The 23,964-nt window shown below is 47.2% G+C and overlaps 1 protein-coding gene across 1 annotated transcript in view; it reads right to left on the minus strand.

The window, feature by feature from the left end:
* Positions 1-1,028: 1,028 nt before the first annotated feature.
* LOC119373964 (actinia tenebrosa protease inhibitors) overlaps positions 1,029-23,964 on the minus strand; it is a 90,517-nt gene continuing 67,581 nt past the window's right edge. Inside the window, exon 5 of the transcript XR_005180035.2 lies at positions 1,029-1,193. The gene's annotated coding sequence lies outside the window, so the exon portion shown is untranslated. The remainder of the gene's footprint in view (positions 1,194-23,964) is intronic.

Raw genomic sequence — 23,964 nt, forward strand, 5'->3', positions numbered from 1 at the left:
AAGCAAAAGTATAACTTCATGCTTTTGGCTGCGACCAGCATTACGCTTTGCTTGATTTGTACCACGAACTGCGGGTGAAAATATATCCTTGGTTGAATTTCTATTTTAGGCGATAAGTGTGCAAGTGAAATAGACTATTTTACTTACCAATCATACAAATTTTCCACGCTAGCATTCTGACTAATTTGCGCATTCATCATCATCTTATCAGCCTGACTGCGCCCGCTGCAGGGCAAGGACCTCTTCCATGTTTCGAAAGTCAAGCCTGTCGTGTGTGCTGCCTGTGGCCACACTTGAGCAATCAACTTAGCTTAAATCGCATGTCGAAGTGATTACATTATGAATATTTTATTGGGAATAGGAGTTAGCAAGATATATACGAGTATAATTAGTGAGTGTTCGTGCGGTTACAAATGTAAGATATGGTAGGGTGGCCATTAGAGGCTCAGCAGACGTCTCTTAAGTTGTCTCTAAATCAAAATCTTACGCCCTAAGGACGCTGGGCTGCTGAGGAGGAACGGTGTAGAAACGTCTTATGTGCAAAAAACCACGACTAACCAATTTTATGCGAGATTGTAAGAGTACAACGACAAAAAAATAAATTCACACAACGTATTAGCCTCACATATCAGTGGGACTAGTCGTCAACGTTGATCGATCAGCCGTGTTCCTGGTATCGTGCGACAGGGTCCATACACTTGAGAGTTCTACAGCGTAAGTGAGGTGATGCAATACTCAAGATATAAGTAGTTTAGCCCGAGGCTCTACCTTGAGCCGCACGACACATTCCACAGCGCTAGGTAGCATCTGCATTACATGTTGACTTTTATTAAGGCACGGATAGGAAACGGGACATCGACGGTAACTTGCATTTGATTTAATCCCGACAATCTGTAGCAATATATTGTCAATTATGACACGCGCACTAAACGTTACAATTGCAATCATCAGCCTAGAAGAGCAACTCAAGGAAGCTTACGGAGGTATCACTAATGCAGTGTTTGCCTGTATTTTTATTTATAGTATGGCTGCATCAGTTCACTTGAAGTCTCATCTTGGCTTTTTCTCTTGAATTTTCGTCTACTGGAAACGTGGTTCAAAGCGCAGACCTTGCATTTACTGATGTTGATTGTCAAAAGACCGATCACTCAGGTTACACAGTGCATGGTGTGTGTACGGCTTTCCAAGCAATACTGAAATACAAGACGTCAAGTGCAGCGTTATTTATCACGGTAATTAATCATCATTGATAAGACACAGCGGTAAACACACGAAGACGCAGGGAAGAAGAGCAAGAAACTAGCGCTGACTAGTGTCCCCGGCACGCGTTTATCCTATCATTTTGGAAATTGCGTGGCAATCGCTGACCTCATGATCTTGCATCTGCCCTCGCCGGTTTACCGCTGTGCCTTTTCAATTACGAATTACAATTAATTAGCCCAAATTTATCTTATTTGGCCGTAGCTGGGATGTTAGTCGTGTAGGAGAAATACTGCGAGTGCTAACTTTGTCTAGCATGCGTTTAGCAAAATCGGGACTATCTGGACTAGTGCTTATTACAGTAAAACCTCGGTGATACGAATCTCACGGGACCACCAAAATATTCGTATCATCTGAAATTCTTATCACCAGAGAGCATGAAAAATTAGCATGCGACAAAAGAAAGCTGGCGTCCATTTGCATTTATTGTTGTTCAGGGCCGCAGCAACGTCAGGAAGAACCCTGAATGGTTGTCAGTTAAGTTTTTAGATGTCAGCAATCATACCAGCACTCGTAAATATACGGTCCATACACGCGTATTTATTTATTTAACCAGGTGCGTTGTGACCCGCGACAACAGTAGCCCCTTCCAAATTTTAGTATGCTTTTTTTCATGACACCAGAGTACTGCAGCGAAAACACCGAAAGAAGCGTTTTGACGCGATGGATCAAGGCCACACAATTACAGAACCACGGTCCTGTGTTATGATTTTATCATCGCGTAGGAGTTCGGGATGTTTTTTGGGAGGTTTACGGCAGTGCCCGCGCAAGTGCGACCTCAACAGTCGCGCATGTTGACGTTGTGAGGCCTGACTCCTTCGCCAAGACCGCTCTCGCCTTCTTTAGGTCCTCGTTCACCTTTCGTAGGATGTCTGATGCACGAGGTAGGCACGTGTAAACACAGTACAACAGCAGCCCGCGTCGACGCGTCAGAAAAAAAAAGCATGGCGCTAATATCCTCCGTCATCTAAACGTTAAGGCACACGGGGGCACGTAAGAGCTTCAAAGATTCGCGCACAGAATCTCGGAGGCCGTGACGCGGCTCTGAAGGTTTATTCTGACCGTAAGAAAAGTGCTTTTCTTACACCGTGATTCTGACGATTTGGCGGTGCGGCGCGCATGCCCACGCTTGCGTTCCCGCGCTCGCACGTGCTTGGCGCGTCTTCCGCGACAACGCGGACAGCACCTCTTCGTACCTGGGCGGTAGCGTACGTACGTTCGTATCAAACGTCACTAGGTGAAAATCAGTTCGCAACAACCGTACTCCATTGCCCTGCAGGTCAATGGGCCTTGGCCAGGACCAACAAAAAATTCGTATCAACCAGAAATTCGTATGAGCTGTGATCGTATCACCGAGGTTTCCCTGTATGGGATTCCAAAGCAACGTCGAGCGGCGCCACTGCTCTTATCGCAACTAGGGGAAGCCCCCGCTTCCCAGGACAAGCAGAGCTCTCGGATTGCATCTGTGGTGAGGCACAGTGTAACTATTGCTGACTAGCAGTGCTCTGGGCCGAATGAGGAGCGAATGCGCGCACGTGTTCTTGCCTGCGCCGCGGCCAAATCTGGCGACAAACCGCCTTCGCGGACATCGTCTGCCCCCAGTAACGCATAGTTCAGCCGCGCGAGCGTCGCGCCGAAACTTCAGCTTGGGTTCCCTATGAAGGGTGGAAAATTGACCATGAAAACATCGCAAGGAACAAGGACTAGCGAAAGACACACGCACACAGCACTTACTTTCAGCAACATGTAATAGCGAAGCTGTTTGTGTGTTTCTGGCCAGCCCTTATTTCTTGCGCTATTATTGCATTTACTAACTGCTTTACAGCTGTACAGAAGTAAGCTATTCGAAGCACGGCATTTGCGGGAAAAAGTCGCACGGTCTCATATATATTTGTCCAAGACTACTGGAAGGCGAACCCTATCTTTGTGTTCTTCGCAGTCGATTGTATTCATCCCGCCCGAAAGCTTTCAGCACCCAAAGTGATTTTGCGCTGCCTCCGACACTAGATAAATTGCAAGTCTTCTGCACCTTATGTGGTTTTGCAGTGTCTTGTGACCAGCCCACGTTTGACAAAGCAACGTTATCGCGTCATGACATCATCATGTGACGTCAGGTGAGGTGATGCCACGATGACATCGGGATGGCGTTTTAGGGTGGCGTTAGAATATGGTCATAGCTTCTTGCCTCACCCGCGGACAGCCACTCTTAGCGTTTGATGATGCATCTGAGGCTTTCCCCATTATAACTTTCCGCAAGAGCAGACACGTACGATGGCACGCTGATAAAGCATGCGTATGGGGCCTGACAGTCATATAAGCGTCAGGACCACACGTGAGGACTACCGTTGATCTGCGGTTTGATCACAAATTTCCCTGCACGAACCTACAGGCAGAAAGAGACCACAATTTATTATTGTCGCGGGGTCGTGACATCGACGAAGGCAGCAGTCGGCGTGTCCAAGATGAAACTTTATTTGGCTGAACATGTGGCCGGGAAACGAAAAAAATCTAAACTACAGCAGTACACACTGTAGTACACTGGTAGTGGCGAACAGAGCGTTGGCCGTCGATATACTACACTGCTCGAAGATGCGTCGGCATTTATTAACGCGGCATCGAACATTGGAGCCTTATAGCTGGTGGTCGTGCAAGCTCTGGAATAATCTTGACTATTCGCGCCGTGTGCGCAGTCTTAATGAAAGGATCTACTACAATGTGGAACGCTCCCAGACCTTCTGGCGCGGCTTTCACAAGGAAGTTGTAACCCGTGTAAGCGGGTGGTAACGTAAAACATAACAAAGGAGGGCGTGTGGCATTGCCCTCCTCTGATAAGGCATCGACCAGATGCCTAAACAGAAGATGGAAGTAAATACAGAATTAAAGTGCAATAATAAAGTAAAAAAGTAGATTCTCCAGGTTCGCTAACGCGCAAAAAACGGCTTCAGGCGCACGACATGGATGACTTCAGGTCGTGCACGGCGTCGTTGAGAGTTCGTAATGCCGTCAGGGATGACTTCGTAGTCTAGAGTACCGAGACATCGGAGCACTTTGTATGGCCGAAGTGTCGTGGAAAAACGTTCTCGCTAAGTACCCGTCGACGTATCGGCGTCCAGACCCACACGCGGTCACCGAATTGATACTCCATGTGGCGTCGTCGAAGAATATAGGGACGGCTGTCAACCATCTGCTGGTTCTTGGTGGGTAGAGGGACGAGCTGTCGAACTTCTTCGGCGTGTTGCAAATAAGCGGCGACGTCGAGATCTTTTTCGTCGGTGGCAGTTGGCAGCATTACGTCGAGCGTCATTGCTGGGCTCCTTCCGTAGACAAACTTGTAATGCGTCATCTGCGCCGTTTCTTGTACGGTTGTTTTGTATGCGAATGTCACATACGGAAGGATGACATCCTAAGTCTAGTGCTCGACATCGACGTACATAGCCAGCATGTCGGCGATGGTCTTATTCAGACGCTCGGTGAGGCCATTGGTCTTTGGGTCGTAGGCAGTGGCCCGGCGGTGATTGTTCTGGCTGTATCTCAAGATTGCCTGGGTTAGCTCCGCAGTAAAGGCCGTACCTCTGTCATTAATGAGGACCTCTGGGCGCCTTGACGCAGGATGACGTTCTCCACGAAAAACTTGGCTGCCTACGCTGCACTGCCTTTGGGCAGGGCCCTCTGCGTAGTAGATACGGTAGTTGGTAGCTACGAGGATCCATTTGTTTCCTGAATTCGACGTCGGGAACGGCCCCAATATGTCCATACCAATTTGCTGGAACGGTCGTCGAGGTGGCTCGATAGGCTGCAAAAGTCCGGCTGTACTAGTCGGTGGTGTCTTGCGTCGCTGACAGTCTCGGGAGGTCTTTACGTATCGAGCGGCGTCGGCGGCAAAGCGCAGCCAGTAGTATTTTTTCTGTATTCTGGCGAGCGTGCGCGAAGCACCGAGGTGTCCAGCCGTAGGGTCGTCGTGTAGAGCCTGGGAGATTTCTGGTCGCAATCCTGAGGGCACCACGAGAAGGTAGTTGGCTGGAAGCGGCGAGAAGTACTTTAATTAGTAGAATGTCGTTTCACAGGAAAAACGACGCCAGTCCTCGCGTGAATACTTTCGGAACAACGGTGGTACTACCCTCGAGGTATTCCGTAAGGTCCATGAGGTCCGGTTCAGCGCGCTGTCGTTCGGCAATGTCGTCGGCACTTATGGTTCTCAAGAAATGTCGTCATCCTGGTCGTCCAGTAGCGGTGGGTCGAAGGTGGCGCGATACAGGGAGTCGGCATCAGAGTTGTTTCTTCCGTACCTGTAATTGACAGTAATGTAGCATTTTTCAAGCCTCAGACTCCATCGTGCGAGGCGACCTGAAGGGTTTGGTGGTCGCTCACAACATTGAAGGGTCTGCCTTGGTGCAAGGAGCGAAACCTTAACGTAGCAAAGATGATGGCAAGGTACTCATTTTCCGTTGTGGAATAGTTATCTTGAGCCTTGGATAGCGAGCGGCCAGTATAACTGATTACTCTTTCCAGTCCGGCAATCGTCTGCACAAGGACGGCGCCGAGTCCTACGCTACTTGCGTCGGTGTGTATTTCCGTATCGAGGTACTCGTCGAAATACGCAAGTATCGGAGGCACCTGCAGGCATCGTTTCAATTCTTGAAATGCTTCAACTTGCGCCGTTTGCAAAGTGAATTCGACGTCGGTCTTCGCGCGTTGCGTTAGTGGCTCGGCAGTGCATGAAAAGTCCTTGGCGAAGCGTCTGTAATAGGCGCACAAGCCGAGCATTGGGCGTACGGCCTTCATGTCAGTGCGTGGCGGGAAGGCTGCAATCGCAGCCGTTTTTTGCAGATCTGGGGGCACTCCAGACTTGCTGATCACGTGACCCAAGAAGAATAGATGCTCGTATGCAAAGCGCCTCTTTTCAGGCTTCAAGGTGACACCACAGGTCTTGATTGCGTGAAGTACAGCGTCAAGGCGCTAAAGGTGTTCGTCAAAATTTGAGGCAAACACAATGACGTCGTTTAAGTACAAGAGGCAAGTCTGCCACTTCAACCCTGCCAGTGTTGTATTGATAACGCGTTGGAAAGTTGCAGGTGCCGAGCAAAGGCCAAATGGCATGACCTTGAACTCGAAGAGACCGTCTGGGGTTATAAAGGCAGTCTTCTCTCGGTCTCTTTCGTCGACTTCGATTTGCCAATAGCCGGTCTTGAGGTCCATCGAAGAAAAGTACCTCGCGTTGTGGAGTCGATCCAGGGTGTCGTCTATCCGTGGGAGAGGGTACACGTCTTTTCATCTTGTTCAGGCGGCGATAATAGACGCAAAAACATAGGGTTCCGTCCTTCTTTTTCACAAAAAGCAAAGGTCACGCCCACGGATTCGTGGATGGCTGGATGATGTCGTCGCATAGCATTTTGTCGACCTTTTTCTTTACGGCCTCGCGTTCTCGGGCTCTCACGGGCTGGTCCGGAATTTTCTTCTGTAATGATGCGATGTTTGGCGACAGGGGTCGGCCGAATTCTTGACGAAGATGAAAAGCAGTGCTTGTATTGCAAGAGCAGGGTTTTCAGCGGTTCTTGCTTATGCTTCGGAAGGCTACGATTGACGTCGAAAGCCGTTTGAGGGGCTCCGTTAGTCAGAGTAGGCTTGGAAGAATCGGTGGGGGCCAAAGCATTGGTGGCTTCCATAATTTCTTTGATGTACGCGACCGTCGTGCCATTGCTCACGTGCTTATACTCGTTGCTGAAATTTGTGACCATCAATGTTGCTTTCCCTCTCCGCAGCTCCGCTATTCCTCTTGCGACGCAAATCAACAGGTGCTACCCGCCTTCAATGACGTTTTTCAGTTCTGCTGAATTCTGAGTGCTGACGAACATGATGACACTGGAGGGAGAGGGTATGATCTGGTATTCAACAAGCATATGCAAGGCGGATGTCAGGTCGATGACTGCACCGTGTAGGCTTAAGAAGCCCATACCAAGGTTGACATCTCTTGAGCAACGCTGCAGGACTATAAAGTTCACCGGATAAGTCTGGCCGTCAATTGTGATTTTGCCGTGCAGATTCCAGTTGGTGTTATTAGGTGGCCTCCAGCTGTCCGAATTTCTTGTCCTTCCCGAGCGGCCTTTACTTTCTGTGATTTTGACGGTGAACGGGCCACTGGCGACGGAGTAGTCGGCTCCGGTGTCGACCAGTGCGGCTACGTTGTGGCCATCAATAAGGACGTCATGGTCGGTGATTCGTCTTCTAGCGTTACGGTTAGGTCGCGGCTTCGGATCACGGCTACGTCGGCTTGTTCCGCTACCTCGGCCTTTAGTCGTCAGGCCTTCTTCGGGCCACGAAGGTTCAGCGTCAGCGCTCCGTTCGGCTTTCAACGTGTTCTTTAGACTTCGTCGCGGAGTGGTCGTCGGCGGTGGAGGATCTTCGGTGTTTCGTCGTACAACAACCGCACATTCACCGGTTGCTGTCCTTAATTTTCCGAATAAGGGCTGCGGGACCAGCCCCGGGTTGGGTCAGGGTATGGTCGGAGTTTGGCAGAGACGTAGCGGCCTGGCGACGGCGATCGGGACGGTTGTCGGGTTATCCACTGCGCTCCTGCGATGTAGTGAGCGATCTCGTGAGGTTGACAAGGCTCGTTTACGGCGAAGCCACATAGCCCCATCTGTCGGTACTGGCAGCGATGTTAGGTGTAGCCAGCTTCCCCGCAGTGGTATCAGAGCGGCCGGTAAGAGGAGTGAAACTTCCCATACCTTCCATGGAACGCGATAATCGCTCGCAGCGCTGGACGAACGCGTGGTGTTTGGGGGCGGTACTAAAACATGGCGGCGCATTGCAGACACGCACTGGGGGACGCCTACTTGATGAGGACTGAGGATGCGAGTAGCGAGGGGGGGGGGGGCTATTTAGCACCAAATTCAATTGGGATGCACCAGCAAGCCAAATTGAGCGAATGGAAGGTATTCAAATGGCGAGCGCGCGACCTTCTTCTGCGCGATCCGCCACATAATGAAAGCGGCAATCGTTGTGCTCTGGTTGATGAAGGTTTGCCCATCCACCTAATTTCGCAGCACTCATTCTAAGTACGAATTTGTTTTACAGCGAAAGCTGTTATGAGATCATTTCAGCGACCGTTTTTGGAGCCGTAGTTGTCCGCCGCCGCCGGTGTCCGTAACAACTATCGCTCGAAATAAGAAAAAAATTCCAGCATGGAACGAGGTGCGAACATGAACACTCCGCGTGGGAGACCAGCAATCCACCTCTGAGCCATGCCGGTGCTTTAAACTGCTTTGTAAAAAGGTCCTATACAGGCTTCATGTCTGGAAGGAACCACATTAACATATGCAATATAGCGTGGTAGAAGAGTAAAATAAGCACCTAGCATCGCACAACGCGAATTCTGTAACCAGGCGTCACACAATGCGAATTGCGCAACGAGTAGGTTGTTGAATGCTTCCAACCCATTACAAAGGGCTCCGCCATAATGCTTCATCGTCATCAGGCACAGCATCAACAAAGCGTATAATGCCTTACATGCGTTTAGCAGGTACCACGGCTCTCCGTGGAATGACGAAAAAATGGCATAGTGCCTGCTTCCATACGTTTTCAAAAATTATATTGATTTATAGCGTAGTGGGTTCCTCGCAAGTGCACTTGTATTGGTTGCCAAGGGAGCCCATAAACGCATGATCCATTTCCTCGGGGTCTCAGTAAGTTCTTCGCCATTCGCCCCCCCCCCCCCTCAGGCTCCGTATGTTATACGTATGTATGTCAACATATGTTATACAGCATCACGGGACAGGGAAAAATCGACCAGGCGTCACCCAATGCAAATTGCATAACTGGTGGGCCGTTAAAGCTTCCAACACATTACAAAGGGCTGAGCCACACTTCTTCATCGTCATCAGTCGTCGCGTCAACAAAGTGCACATAATGCCTTACAGACGAGTAGCTGGTGCCTCGCTTCTCCGCAGAACGACGAATAATGGCTTAGTAGGTGCTTCCCAACATCACAAAAATTGTGATTTATGGCTTATTGGGTACCTTGCTTGTACTTATGGCGTAGTGGGTGCTTGTATTAGTAGCCCCAAGAAAGCTTACAAGCGGCTCTAGAAACGCCGCTCTTCCAGCTTTCGCTGTGACTGTGCTGCGGTTTGAGCGAAGGCCTGGCCGTTTTTGTTTGCGTGTACACATAAATGAAACAAGAAAAAAGAGCACAGTTTGTTTGAATGTTTTATTGCCTAAACGTACCATTTATACAGTAAAAACACAACTTGAATATGTTAAGTGTTTAGTCGCATACAAAAGTCGCATCCCGATATGCCATGCATGCGTAGAAAAACAAAAGCAGCAGCATGCAGTTCGTACCTTTCGTCCGCCGGGATCCGTAATAATTTTATGCCGGTGTGGCGTGAAAAATTTCGACACCACTCAGCACAGAATGATTTGTGATGACGGCACGAATCTATTCATGCGTCTGTTTCGCTGAAGCTTGTAAGGGTTTCGCTGAAACAAACTTTACGGTGGTAAAAGCGGCCTTTGGGACACCGTAGGGCGTAGCATACATGGGCACGCGACAAGAAACGCCCCCTTTTTTTGCCGTGAGAGGTAGGACGGCGCAGTTCCCGCTTTCCACTCCGGGTGGCGCTCGTATTTTCGCTATCTCGAACTGCAAATTTTAGGTGCACTTGCGTATTAAAAACTCCGGAGTTAATAGGTAACCTGGTAGTAAATATAAAACGGAACAACAATGTTCATTTATGCTCGTAGGCAGTACAGCCCCCAAACATTAGGGTCGCTGCGGTCACGGGACAGAAAAAGCGCGAAGTTTCATCCCCCTGGGCTCGTTGTCAGGGGCCCGCCAAACGTCCGTCTTCCTCGGCGGTTAGCCCTGGCTGGCAGGTTGGCGAGGTGCGGTCGGCGGCTGTCGACGGAATCGCGGCAACGTGGGGCCCTCACGTGGGCGCGGCGTGGCGACGGTGCGGCGTGCGGCACTGACGTAGCTCAGCGCTTCCGACGGAACCTTCGGTAATTCCAAGCGATGGCCGGACTTCCTCGCAGACAATGTCGGCGAGGAATTCGGCGAGGAAGTTGAATGCACTTGATGCTGCGGCGAATGTGACAGTTCGCGCAGCTCCTCCCGCAAAATCGCTCTGATGGTTCTCGCCGGCCATCGGTGTCCAGCGAATGCACTTCGGAATAGGCTGCAGACAGCGGAGAGCGGTTGTATTGTTCTTTTTTTTCACACATCAAGTGTCTTCTCGATGATGTGGCTTCGGTGAGTATTTCAGTGACCGTTGTGGGCGGGTGGCGGAAATGTTCCGCGAAGAGTTCTTGTTTAACAACCAGAATAAGCAGGCGAACTTTTTTGTCTTCCGGTATCGCAGCGTTGGCCTAGCGGAAAAGTCGACTCTCCCGTGAAGGTGCTGGCGTTATGGTTGGGTAGGTTGTGAATGCGTGCAGGTATGCGCAGTGGAAAATGTCCCAGGTTTGAAGTGAGGGCTCCCGATTCTCAAACCAGGTTCTAGCTGCGTCTTCCAGGTAGAAGTGGACGTGACGCAGCTTGTCTTCGGTGCGGCGCCACTGCCGTATATTTAAATCGAGGTTTCCGGGTCTTCGAATGATGAACCGCGGAACGTTGGCGGCTCCCTGGGTTGCCGGAGTAGAATTGGTGCAGGCGACACAGTGGCTGTCATCGTCGCTGTGCTCGAGGTCAACTTGGTTTGCCGGGTCTTTTCAGGTACAGGTCCGTACTCTGACGGTAGACTTTGTTGCCTGCGGCTTGCTCGCTGCTCGACGTTGGAGTCGATGTCTTCCTTGCGACTTGGGTTGGATTCGCGGCTTGACGAGGGCGTCCCAAACATGGGCGAACAGCCCCTCCACCAGATCTCAAGGGGTCCTGGCGTCGACAAAGGCAGCAGTCGGCGTGTCTAAAATGAAATTCTTTCTTTGGCCGAACTTGTGGATGGGAAACGAAAAAAAATTAAACTCCAGCAATACACACTGTACACTGTTAGTGTCGAATAGTGCGTCGGCCGTCGATAAACTGAACCGCGGAAAGACGAATCGGCCTTTATACACGCGGCATCGAACATTCGAGCCTTATCGCTAGTGGTCACGCAAGCTCTGGAATGACCTTGACTGTTCGCGTCAGGTGCGCAATTTTTACAAAATGATCTACTGCAACCTGGAACGTTCCCAAACATTCTGGCGCGGCTTGCGCAAGGAAGTAGTAACACGTGTAAGGGGGTGGTAACGTAAAACGCAAGAAAGGAGGGCGTGTGGCGACATCCTCAGCATAAAATTATGCCTCCTGATGAGCGCAATTCCTTCATTAATATCCGTCTCCCTAAAACTCGTTTCTCGTTACACGTTTCGTCAAGGTCTCTTAAGAATAGTAAGATCTCTGGGTACCGTTTTTCATTTTGAGCGGAACGAGGCATGAAGTCCTGCCCTGCACTCCTCACAGCAAGCCCGCCTAGAAAACGTCGAAATGGTCATACCGGCCCTCAAAACGATGGCGTATAGCTATGCACGATATATGACAAGGTAAATGTAAATGGTAGCGAAGCTTCCATAGAAGCCTATACGTTCAGAAAATGGCTGCTCATCAGCTGCCCATGGGGCTTAGCGCCATCTGTGTGAGGAGGGAACACTTCCGGCGGAAGAGAAAATAAAGCGGATGTGCCGCAATATCCTGTAAAAAAGTGACATCATTTTGTTGGCACTAGCGCGAAACTTGTCCTCAAAATATTCTTAGGCCCCTGATTGCTAAGGACTCGCGCTACGGCGAGCCGGCAAGCCCTTGGCGAATACGCTTGAAGCCAACGCTAGCTAAACTAATATCGACCCGTGACTAAACAGCGGTGTTTAAGTGTACCGTCGTGCAATCCACCTTGGTTTTACCAGGAAACTTTATTCTTTGAGCTTTTATTCTGCGTTCGTGTCATCTTCCACAGCGTGAATAAAGTAGGCAACAGCGTATCTCTCATATTTGCAGCGTTGCTTATTTGCTTCGCACATGCGCAGGGGACTTAAAGAGCGCATTGCATGTGTGCTTCAGTTCTAACGAGAAGAAATGACGCCTGGTCACGCCAAAATAATGATATTTCAGTTTTATTCAATGGTCACAATAACGCAACACACTCTACACAATGAGCAACAAATGTCATAATAAGTACAAAAAGTGCGTACACTACGTGCACTATGTTTTGCCTTTTGTTCCGATAAACTTTACGTGTAACGTATCAGGACATGCGAATTGTAGTGATTGTAGCGCGACAGATAACTTAGCGATCTGCTCACCGATAACAGGAAATATAGTAGGCACCGCGTGTTCACGAAGGAAACCGAGCAGCAGGAATACTGGTCCATGAAAATCCAGCAAGCAAACTACTCCGAACCGTTGCCCCGGTGTCTTGTCTAGAAGAGATGGGTCGCCAGACGTAGGCGTGTTGCTATTGCATCCTTGCACACCACATCGTTTGAGCGGGTACCGAGGAAAGCGTTCGGCGGTAAATCTTAGCCGCGTCGTGCCGTTGTCCGTTGAGCGCCGTAGCCAACACGTTCACCAACAATGAAACGCACCTCGCACCTTCGCGCCGACCAAAATCAAATCCTCACCACAATAATTCACAGAACGCATGCAAGTGCGAAACACCAGAACACTTGAGGCGGCGTGTCGCCGCAGACGAACTTACGAGCGCACCTTTCCATGCACCGCAAGGGCTGCACTGAATGATAATCGATGGTATTAATGCTAAGGTGTTGAAAAACACCAAAGAAATTATCAGTGTTATCCTTTCTCATATTTTTCAGCAATCACTCTCATCCGGCATCGTTCCTCACGACTGGAAAGTGGGTAAGATCGTTCCGGTTCCAAAGCCAGGTTCATCTAGTTACAGGCCCATATCCCTAACCAGCATCTGTTCAAAAATAATGGAACATATAATTCATTCGCAAATTGCTAAGTTCCTTACCTCAGTTAAATTTTTTCATCCTAACCAACATGGATTCCAAAAGGGACTTTCATGCGATACTCAGCTTGCACTATTCATCCATGACCTAAGCGCTAGCGTAGACCTTAACATACCAGTTGACGCCCTTTTTATTGACTTTGAGAAAGCCTTTGACAAAATTCCCCACAACCGCCTACTACTAAAGCTCTCTCAATTAAACCTTAACCAACTTGTCTACAATTGGATTCAAGACTTCCTCACTAACCGTCAGCAATTTGTAGAAGCTAACGACACGCCCTCATCCCTTTCTAACGTGACCTCCGGTGTGCCTCAAGGTACAGTTCTAGGCCCCCTCCTCTTTTTAATTTACATCAATGACTTACCCGATAATATTTCGTCTAACATCCGCCTCTTTGCTGACGACTGTGTAATCTACCGACCTATTACTAACGTTTCAGATACAATTACTCTCCAGCATGACCTACTAAAACTCCACGAGTGGTGTCGCAAATGGCTCATGGTCCTAAATACTAATAAAACTGCACTCGTTTCATTTCACAGACGCCATAACTTACCTGCCGCTAACTATAATATTAATGGCTCCATAGTTTCTTCCCTAAGTTCCATTAAATATATTGGTGTTAACATCTCACAGAATCTAAACTGGTCTTCTCACGTAAGTAAAATAGTTAACAATGCTAACAGAGCTCTCGGTTACTTTCGTCGTAACTTACATCTTGCGCCTCCATCAGTCAAATTACTAGCCTACAAAACACTCATTCGCCCAAAACTAAAGTACGCATCCGCCATTTGGGACCCACCTCAAATTAACCTATGTAAGTCCATCGAAGTAATTCAAAACCGCGCAGTTAGGTTCATCTACTCAGATTACTCATATCATACCAGTGTTACTAACCTTAAAAGAAAAGCAGGTCTACCCAACCTTGAACTACGCCGTAAGATTTCTAGGCTATCATTGTATCACAAAATGTATCATGCGTTTCATTATAACTCTCCCATTCAATCAGCCCATCGCACTTCAGCCCGCACAAGTCACCTCAAGGCCGTCTACCCACCCCCTGCTTGCACCACAGCCCACCATCACTCCTTTTTCGCCCAAGCAGCCAGGGACTGGAACGATCTTCCCCCAAGTGTCATCCATCATTCCAATACGGATAACTTTCGAAATGCCATAGAATCATTGTTTTATTAACCCTACATTGTTTGCCCGCACCCTCATGTAAAGCCCTCTGTTGGGGGGCCTTTGAGGTATATTAAATAAATAAATAAATAAATAAATAATGACGTGCGCCTCTCTTCAGGGGGCGCTAAGAAAAAGGTTTCTCGCAAGAATTAAACACTGTCCTACGTTCTTGGCACATTGCGCCAGCATAATATTGTTCGGGAAATAAATGTAATTTGTAAAACATAAAGATTGCTTTACGTTGGAATAAAACTTGGTTTTTCGCTATTAGTGTTTGTTCCCTCCAAACATAGTCGCGCTTCAATCGCAGCACCCATAACTCCCCTTGCTGGTGTCGTTGGCAATAGGTTCTGGACCGTTTTTCGCCCGAAGCTTCGCGACCTATTTGAATCGACCTTGTATATGAGAGCCAAATCAAACGAGGCCTCGAATAACACAGAGCTGAGCTAGTTGGTGAGTGTTCATTTTAAAAAGATAGGGCGTGCAAACACGGACATAAGAGAGAAGACAGGACACCACAAACGCAGACTAACAACTGAAGAGACGCACAACGGCGGAAAAGAAATGGCACCAGAACTTATCTGCGCATGCCCATGCAGTAGGCGAACCTATCAATCCGGCACGCGTGGGGGTCTACATGGAAGATAACTGTTAAGGAATTTCAATTCATCTTTCTGCAAGTTAATCGATGGTTGGCTCACGAATGCGCTACCACTATTCTCGATATGCCATGTTTCAATGATCAGGCGCGTTTCATCATTTTTATACCTGTACAACACTGCGCATTCATCGAATTCTGGCGTGCACTTACAATGTATTGTAATTGCTCGAATCGCTTCAGTGGCTCCGGCTTTCAACAGTGCGTATACAAACATAAATATTTTCGCTTCACTGATCTCTCTCCCTTTTTTCGTGCTATGGATCTATATTATCATCGTGTTTTCAGAACTGTGGCAGCAAAACTCTGAATCGATTATGTGTGGCGCAGGCACGTTGGAGTGTTCATTACAACATTTCATTTATTCGCAAGACTGCCCTTTCGCATAACACATTTACATGATTACCGTGCGAATAGCGTCACATGTAAACGAACTAGTCGAGCTCGGACATGAAGTTTATCAAGGATCGGCGGAATGGTCCTTGCATCCACGCTTATTGTGGCGCAACACCTATAATATCGGCGACGGTAAAGTGAATCCTAAAAAGTGGAAAAGAAAGACTAAGAAAAGGAAGATAGACAGCCACCTGTTTGCAGCACGAAGCCACAAGGAAATCCATACGGATTGCTCAGAAAATGAAGCCTCTTAGTCGCCGAAACAATCGTCCTGGTCCGGGGTTGTATATTTTCCCTTTTATAGCCCTTCCACCGCCAACTTGTGGGATTCCGCAGAACTGATTTGCAAAATAAAGACTATTATGAAATGTGTGGCAATAAACAGCGATAGGTCCCTGTAACAGACTGCTTTGAACATGGATGCGAATGATCTGCTGCTTAATACAGGAGAAAATTGCTATTTATGTTTAATTTGCTCATGCATATATTCAACATGTGAGGCATAACCATGAAGATTAGGAAAGAAATCTTTTCTAAATGATTCTAAAATATCTTAATATTTCAGTTTGGGATATGACAGTGTCTTTGCTTAGAATAAAAACGTTACGTTTCATGAATTTACGCCATACTAAAGAGTTTTCCTTACTGTTTTCAGAGAAAATCAAAAGACCTATACCTTTCTGCAAGGACAAGTCCGAGCAAGCCTGTTAGCAATAATGGCCTACACCTCAAAGCAAACAATGAAAAAAACAGGATGCAGCAGTCGTTGAGACATTTCACCTAAAAAAGGCGTTGCTGATTTGCAAAATAAAGTGAAATAACGAAGAGATACGCATAACTTATGTGTCGCGACGGATGTACATGTAAATATTGAAGAGTAAACGGTATTCTTAACACGAAAGCGTTCAAGAGCTCGTTTCCCAGAAACTCATGTGTCGGTGTCGGCATGGTTGGTCGTGAGCGCAAAACACCGTTGTCGGTGGGCAAAAATGGAAATAAATAAGAAAAATATCTTCGGTTAGATAGGGAATCGAACCCAGGCCCTCTACGTGGCAAGAAGGTACTCTACCACAGAGCCATGCCCGTGCTCGGAATTGATTAGGATAAAACACTATCTTAATGTTGAGTAATGAGAGCAATGTCATAGCAACATATAATATGGCGTGGTAGACGCGTACAATTTCCCCAGGCGTCAAAACATATCAGTTGCGCAACGAGTGGGTGGTTTATAGGCCTACCCACGAAGAAAGCGCTCACGTATAATTAATCCTTTTGCAACAATAATCAACGAAGTGGGCAGACGCGCATTTGCACGTATTGCCTCGCCGACGCGTATTGGGTGCTTTCATGCTAACGTGTGAAGCAGCGCATGGAGACAAGATGCAAAAGTAACGAAACGACAGGACAACTGCAATTGGTAAAAGGACGAATTTGGGTGTAGCGGGCACTTCACAGGTGTACTTGCAGCAGACATTGTAGTAAAGTTTGAAAGGACCACTTTACAAGCGCACAGACGTTCCTTCCATTACGACACGGTTTAGGTGTCCACCGAGAAGCGATGCCATGCGAGCGATTGAGATGTCGATGCGAACGGGGCCCCAATGCGCTATCGCGTTGTACAGTTGCAGGTTAAGCTCAACAGTACCACAAACGTTTTATCCAAATGTCTCGACATAATGTTGAAAATTGTTGCTCAGGCTTTGCAGTAACAGTATTGACTTATTTGCTTTGTGCAGCTCCATGTACTAATGAATGCGACCACGAGAATCACAGTAACGTAATTCTTACCTCCTATGAAGACTCTCTCTTTGAAAATAAATTTTTCAATCAATATTCGATTTTGCTCCTTTCCTATCAGCAAGTTAACTAATCGTCATAAAGTAAGCCCGGCTTTTTTTCTGAATATTTCAATAGTCTGATTTCGGGGATATTTTATGGAAAGAATAACGGAGTAGGCGAAATATTTTGCATAAGCCGACTCCTCATGTAATTAAAGACTGCTTTCTAGACACAAAAGACATAAACATTGTATGTTGAGGGGAGCAAAGACATCTATATGTATGAGGAACGGGAATCGGGATGTGTGGTTGTTGGTACTGCATATTGCGCGGTTTAGCGGCAGCAGTAGTAAGGCATAAGCAAAACATGAAAACAGAGAGTAGCACCATTTGAGTTCCTTATATGGCCGTTTGTGGTCGTGGACAGTGTTCACGCTACAGAAAATGGAAATGTAATTCTTCAGCCGATAAGCAAATAGCCTACTTGCAATAAAAATATTTGGGCTCAATACCTTGCCACGACACCTTGACAATAGCCACTACAACAGAATGACTTCGGGCGTTATCTACACAAATGATTGCTCCTGCGATATTTCACTGTCTTGAGTAGTCTCTCAAACGATTTCAGAAACCACTGCGATCCTTGGAAAAATTGTATACCATTCTCTTCTTCAGCAAAATGTCAGCAGAACCCATGCGTTGTGGGTAACCACTTCAAGCGAAGCGGTTAGCGAGTACATCTATGCTGTATTTCATGGCTTTGAGCCAAGTGTTGCTAGGTAGATTGACGTGTTTTTGTAAGTGTAGCAGCTGTGTGCACACCGTGGACTCAGCAGTAACGTTGACAACACTGGCGTTTTAATGGTAACTTATGGTCTGACACAACGTCAGCACTCACATTAGAGTACATACATCAGTATTATCGAAAATAAGTGCACTTTAAGGTGCAATAATGCTAATATCATACGTAAAGTTTAAAATGTATTCCTCCGGGCTCGCGCAATGCTTCAGAACAGCTTGCTGAATCATAGGAATACAAATCTAATGTTTATTAGACTGCCTAAAAGCGGAGCAAACACTGGTACCACAGACGTTAATCTGATATGACGCCTGTATCGTAGGGATACATATGCAGTGTTTATTGCTTTCTTGTAAAATTAGATAGCCAACACCACAGCCACAATTCACGTTGTACCAACATTACGCCTGCATAGGTTGTTTTGCAAACCAGTTTAAAGACTTTGCGTGGCCCTTGAGTAGAATACTTGATTGCCACGCACTGCTTAGGTTCGATTCCTGCTGAGATCATAATTTTTATTCTTTCCATTCGTCGGGTCAACACTGCCGATGTCAGTTTTCCTTAAAGCTCTCGCATATAAATTACAGATGTCTGTTCTTGCCGTTCATGGGTAGATATAAACTGTAAATCACCTGCGGCGCATACCAGTACAGACTTTTGGGCTAGTTGGTTTGTTACGTTCATTGAAGCCATAGCGCTGAAAAGACAGGGACCACAGAAAGAGGACAGGACGTGCGCTACTCACAACTGAATCTTTATTTCGGAAACATGTTGTACTTATACAGCAATGAAAAGACAGCAGTCATCACCACAAAACCGTATCACAAGCGCAAGCCTGCATCATCCAGATACGCGATTTCCTTAGCCCTAAGAGCAATCCAGGGCGCACTGAAACAATTGGTATCTTCTCTAGCAATCAACCATTCCTCCACAGTTTCCCGCTTATCTTTATCAAAGTTCCTATGCAGAACTACGCACTCTTTGAACACAGGTCGGCAGCCGCAGTCATTACAATGCACTGATACATGCCCGTCACGGTAACAGTTCAGCTTCTGTTTGTGCTCGCTGAGCCTATCATTCAGGCATGTGCCCGTCTGCCCGATATATACCATGCCGCACGACAATGGAAATCTATAAACAACACTTTGACCACAGGCTTCACACACAGAAGATACGTGGGAGTCCCTTCTGCGTACCACCGACTCGGCACAGCAACGCCGGGTAATCTCACGCGAATTGGAGGCCGCGGCGTCCCAAGGCATTCCCGCTGACCTCCTCTAAGCAGCGTAACCGATCTCTGGGTCCGTCCCCTCTTTTGGGAGAAATAAAGTTTTGATCATCATCATCGGCGTTTCTTGTGGAAGGGCTCAGAACCCTTACAAAGGCTCACTAATTTCTGTGGAGCTGAAAACACCACATCTACTTCCGCTTTGCTGGCTACCTGCTTAAGGTTGTGGGATAGCCCATGCATATATTCATTCATTGCAGTGTAAGTACATGTTTCCGAAATAAAGATTCAGTTGTTAGTAGCGCACGTCCTGTCCTCTTTCTGTGGTCCCTGTCTTTTCAGCGCTATGGCTTCAATGAGCATACCAGTACACCGCGGCCCGTGCTAAACGGGTATGTGCCCCACGTGTCTGGAGGAAACGGTTTCACGACGTACGCGACAGGATTTCCAAGTTCTTCATGTCATGACCCGACAGTCACATTCGTGAAATCCTCTTACCCTCTCCTGCCAATTTTGGTCTACACCAAGTTAAGCAGGCGATCACGAGAGCACGAAGACGTAGGCGGCTAGATAGATAGATAGATAGATAGATAGATAGATAGATAGATAGATAGATAGATAGATAGATAGATAGATAGATAGATAGATAGATAGATAGATAGATAGATAGATAGATAGATAGATAGATAGATAGATAGATAGATACGCTCAATGAGCCAGAGGTTTGTTAAGCAGTGCTTCTCAATTAAAGAGTATGAAAGCTGTACAAACTGCGAAGCAGAACTGGGGATTCACATGCCTGTGTTAACACTTGGCTTGTGTTTGTGTGAGCCGAAGCTTCGGGTTCAGCTGTATTTCTTGGCGTTCGGCTTGCCTCCGAGTCTTCCGAAGCTGAGGGTTACCTCGTATTCGCTGGCGTTGTGTCTCCGCTTCTCCCTTCCGTAGGTCTGCGTCCAACATGCGGCACTTCCAAGGCTTGGACAGACGAATTAGCTCTTCGGAGGCGCTGGCTTCCACAGGCAAGCACGCGATGGCGTTCCAAACGTGCAGCCTGTGCAGAGTTTATTGCGGAAAAAGAAACTTTTCTTGTGATGCAGTAGCACCCTCTCTTTAGCTATTTTTGTGTTTCCTTGTCCTGTAGCGCCCTGTTTTCACATATCTAGCTATATACCTGACCTGTAGCGCCCTTTTTATCCTTTTTTGTTCGTTTGACCGTGGTGCCAAGCGACCACATGAGACGGCAGCCCGGCCATCTAAGGTGCTCCGCATTTCAAAGTCAATTCCCTGGACACCTATAAACCGTACTAAATGTGCCGTTCCTTCTACGAACACATAAAAGACTTGGCTTCAATCAGATGGGTGTCGCCCGCCATTTTTTCATACTTCTCCCTTCACTTCTACCCCTATTCCACTTGATCTTCTTCCGTGTGCTTATTGCAAACCGCTTCGCTCTTCCTGACTTCTTTGATTACACCTCCTGGTGTAATACTTAAATACGTTGCCAATGGATACACACTCTCTTTGACCCAAGGCTGCAGTGTACTACACGTTCTTCAATATGCCGCGTTGAGATCCTGCCATTACAACTTCGATCGGTCCGTAATATTTAACATTTGAAGGTGTAACTCTTTTTCTCACAAGAACATAGTCAGGTGTAACCCCTTTTCTCACAACAACATAGTCTCCAGGCTGGATGCGTGGTATATCACTGTTGTGCCTTTTATCAAAAGTAATCTTCATCCGGCGCTTGCACACTTCTTGACATTCGGCACTTTTCTCTGCTTCAGTAAGTTGGAGTTTTTCTAGGAGGCCTAGGTCACCATCTGCAGGTATTATGAGTGCTGTTCTGGTTGTAGAAAAATGAGGACTGCAGCCTAAACCCGTGGTGTATGATCGGTTATGGTGCTTCACAGCAGCGTCAAGGCAGCACTTCCAGCCTCCGCGAAAGTCTGGATACATCCTCAAAAACTGTTTGATCTCCCGTATGGCCCGTTCTGCGAATGTGTTCGCTGCAGGGTGATACACAGAAGCATACTTAATAAGTATTCCTCGGTCATTGGCCCATCTTGCTAGCTTGGCACTTCGGAAAGCAGGACCCTTATCGCAGACTAGCGTCTTGGTGTGCTTAAAACGCGCATCTTTGAGTAGATTGATGACGCTGTTCTTCTTTCCCTGCTTTAGCCACGATCGTTCTTCTCCATTCGTCTATGGAAAACAGAAAAGCTTGTGTTCGCATGACTCCTTCCCCCTTGTTCTTAAGCTCTGCAAAGTCTTGATGAACCGCTTCAAACGGTACTTTTGAATATTTGGGGTTCGTCATAACATCTGTCGACCGCTTGTACTTTACTTTGTTTACTTGGCAAATATGACATGTCCGGATATAATTAGCGGCATCCTTTTTCATACCTGGCCATGTGAACCTCATACACAATTTCTTGTATGTGCGCCAGAAGCTATCATGTCCACCTGATCCAGGGGTGTCATGGTAGAGATTAAGAATCTTTTGAACCAGGGTGGGTGGTACAGGGTACATTCCATTAATAAACTGCAGGTCTTATGTACCTTCCCATAGATTATTATGATTGATCATTTCTGGATTTTCAGTGGGCCCACAAACAGGCATTCTAGACAGTGCATCAGCACCGGTTAGAAGCGGGTCAGGAAGCCACGAAACGGTGAAAACAAACCGTTGCAGATAGTTGACCCATCTCCTCTGGTTGGTTGTGCGATATTCAAAAGTTGTGTCAACGCCTGGTGGTCCGTGAATAGCATGAACTTAGCCCCTTCAAGGTATGTTCGGAAATACTTAACTGCTTTTGAGACTGCCAGCGCTTCCTTTTCTGTAGTAGAATAATTAGGTAATCCCGCCATGTAATGCTTCGTTGGATCGGCTTCTTTTGATGGTTTCCAATACAAAACTGCACCGGTCGCGTAGTGTAATGCGTCCGTATTCAGTACGAAAGGCAAAGTCCGATATGAGCAGGATGAGATCCGATGATATTTGCTTTACAAGCTCACAATAGACTGCTTTCATTGGAAGGGTGCGTCTTTTTGTGTAAACGTGTGAACCACCGTGTCTTCAATGCGTAGTCTTTGATAAACTTCCTGAAGTATACTGCGAGGCCAAGGAAAACACGCAGAGTGCACATCATAAGGTTTTGCCAGTTGAGAAATTCTTTGTACTGATTCCCGTTTGGTGCTTTTAGTACGTCCGTCAAACACCCTTCCGGGAAATACCGCTTTTTCTTCAAAAAATGCACTTTTCTTGAAAGTGACTTTGAGCTGAGAAGGACTCAAAGCTTGAAGAACTTTCTAAAGATGACCCCGGTGCTCCTCTTTTGTCTTTGAATACACGATAATATCATCAATGTAGACGTTGCAGGATACACCCAAATAAGGTTTCAAAATATCAGTCATAAGTTTCTGGAACCATGCCGGAGAATTTTTCCGACCAAATGGTAGGCGGTTGTACTGAAATAAGTCAAAAGGGGTTATATATACGGTGTAGTCTTTCGTTTCGTGCGTCAGTGGAATTTGCCAAAACCCCTTGCAAATGTCTATTCATGAAAAACAATGGCAACCACAAGTGTTGTCAATGATATCGTTGATCCTCGGCGTTGGAGAAGGTCTTAACTCTGTTTTGTGGTTAAGAGCCCGGTAATCTGTGCAGAGTCTCAATGTTCCATCTTCTTTGGGGGCAATAGTTATGGGTGAAGCAAATGCAGAAACAGAAGGGCGGATAATACCAGCCTCCAACATTTCTTCGAACTCTTTTTAAGCCACTCCTTTTTATCTCTAGACATGCTATAAGAAACTCTGCACTCCACTCTTTTGTCAGTAAGTTCGAAAGGGACGACGTGAGGTTTAATCGCCGGAGTGTAGCTGCCCATGCATGTAAGTTCTGGCTACTTTTGTTTAATGTAGTCCTGGTCGAAAATCGTCATTTTGTTAGGCGCCCCAAGGAGATCCTCTGGTCCGACGTTGTCCTCAACCATTAGTCGGTCATCCCAATAGATATTTATCTTAAGCTTCCTTATGTCTGAACGGGACAAAAGAAAAGCGTAGATGACGTCAGGAATGGCCAATACGTCAGTGGTAATTGATTGTCCTTCAAATTCAATGGCTAGGGCAATTCATTTGATATGCGTGCTCACGGACCCATCGTAGGCTTGCACGTCCAATGCTCTACCAGTATGCAGACGACCGCCATCCACTCGACTCTTATTGATGATAGAGACAGAAGCCCCACTATCAACAAGGGCTTTCATTTCAGTGCCGTCTACGCTAATAGGAGCGTAAAGTAAGCTTTATGATATCAAGTAAACTGTCTCGGTGTTGGTCTTACAGCGAAAGCTGTTATGAGATCATTTCACCGGCCGTTTTTGGCGCCGTAGTTGTCCGCCGCCGCCGCTGCCGCCGCCGCCGCCGCCGGTGTCCGTAACCAGTATCGCTCGAAATAAGAAAAAAAAACGAAATAAGAAAAAAATTCCAGGATGGAACAAGGTTCGAACCTGGGCCCTCTGCGTGGGAGCCCAGTATTCAACCTGTGAGCCATGCCGGTGCTTGAAACTGCTTTGCAAAAAGGTCATATACAGGCTTCATGTCGGGAAGGAACCACATTAGCATATGCAATATAGCGTGGTAGAAGAGTAAAATAAGCATCAAGCGTCGCACAACGCGAATTCTGTAACCAGGCGTCACACAATGCGAA

This window comes from Rhipicephalus sanguineus, chromosome 11 (assembly GCF_013339695.2).
Source record: "Rhipicephalus sanguineus isolate Rsan-2018 chromosome 11, BIME_Rsan_1.4, whole genome shotgun sequence".
NCBI classification, from domain to species: domain Eukaryota; kingdom Metazoa; phylum Arthropoda; class Arachnida; order Ixodida; family Ixodidae; genus Rhipicephalus; species Rhipicephalus sanguineus.